Source organism: Centrocercus urophasianus, unplaced genomic scaffold, assembly GCF_019232065.1.
Source record: "Centrocercus urophasianus isolate 14NV4802_14NV808 unplaced genomic scaffold, USGS_Curo_1.0 seq_73, whole genome shotgun sequence".
In the NCBI taxonomy this organism is placed as follows: Eukaryota; Metazoa; Chordata; class Aves; order Galliformes; family Phasianidae; genus Centrocercus; species Centrocercus urophasianus.
The window spans coordinates 2,401,599-2,403,296 of record NW_024885344.1 but is presented as its reverse complement, the minus strand read 5'-3'; positions in this window follow the sequence as shown (position 1 = coordinate 2,403,296).

Genomic DNA, 1,698 nt, shown 5'->3' with positions numbered 1-1,698 from the left:
TTTGAGCTTAAATACAACAGTCTGAGAGGGGCAGCAGGGCTGAGCTCTGGATTTGGTACTGTGAGTCTCTGGGGGCAAGAGAATTCTTCAGTTGGTTAATTAAAATGCTTATGAAGAAGCCTCTCAATTTTTGACCTGAATTAAGAAAGCTCTAAAACTCCATTAGAAACAATAACAAAGAGACGGCCTAACTGAGTTTAATCTACTAGACATAATAGGATGTTATGACCCCACAGTTTGGCTTAATTGTAGATCAATAATGAGATCGGCCTGCCCATTTACAAAATGTCTATATGCCCTATTATTTGCATAATAGTAATCTTTTTCCAACATATGGCTTTTTTCCTGCTTGTCGAGGGTCCAGTGCTCCTTCTGCTGATGTCTCCACTGACTCATGGGAAACACTATTGGAAGCATTGTTTAAAGGGTTGCATCATTTTCTGTTTTGCAGCCACAACACACGTTGTACACCAATAGGGGAAACTGCTGAGCAAAGGCATTAAAATGTGGTCACTCTCCCAGGCATATGACTTGTTTAAGGCCAGTTTGGATGGGGCTCTGGGCAGCCTGATTTAACACTTGTGCCTGGTAACCCTGCCCATGGCAGTGGGGTTTAAACTTGATGATCTCTGAGGTCCCTTCCAACCCAAGCCATTTTAAGATTCTACGATTCTATAACAGATTAGAGTTACAGACTCCCTGCATCCTGGAAGGCTGTTGCTCAACCTCGTGGATCAGGTCATGTTAACCTAAGGACAGCTCAGAAATGAGTGACAGGAGAGTCCCATCTAATCCTGGCCCAAGACAAAAATGAAGCATTACTTATCATTACTTATCATAGATATTTAGAGGTTTTACTTCAAATGACAAGGCTATGCAACCTACTTCACAAATACTCTTTGCAATCCCTCACAAAATCCCTTATAACCTTCACAGCTCCTCTCCTATGCTTATGGCCCTGATTTCCATTTTCACACTGTCTTGTCTCAATGAGCCAAGCCACCAATATCAGATAAATTAGCCCTCTTCAGCACAAGGAAGACAATCCTGTCAATGATATTTGCACACTGTAGACATTTCTGAGCCTTCAGACTGCCCTGGCTTAGTTCACCTAGCTATCTTGTGTCCTTAATCTTTCCATGCAAATCCTTCAGGGTCATAGGTATTGAGGGCAAGATTCTCAACTGGATCAAAAACAATTAGATGGATGACCAAGGTCCGAGAACCGACGCAAATTAGCACCAATCAAGAAGGTGGAGACTGGGTCAAAGTCCAAAGAAGTTGGTGAATATGCATCAGGGAGAAGGGAATGGGGAGAGCAGAGAGTTGGCGGGATCAGGATCAGCTCTGTTCGCGTATCAGCTAATAGGGAGAGGTGGCTCTGGAGGGGAAGAAGACACAGCTGTGCAGGAGGAAATTTGAAAACCACGTAGAAACTGGACTATGAGGCTGCCCAACTCCTATTTAGACTATTTAATGTGGAGAACTGGCTATGTATGAGACTGAAATTGACATAACTGGGCAGAGCAAGGAGAAACATGCAGTGATTGCTCTTTTGATAAAAAGCTAATTTTGTTGCGCTCTTTTCTCTTTTCTTTTCTTTTCTTTTCTTTTCTTTTCTTTTCTTTTCTTTTCTTTTCTTTTCTTTTCTTTTCTTTTCTTTTCTTTTCTTTTCTTTTCTTTTCTTTTCTTTTCTTT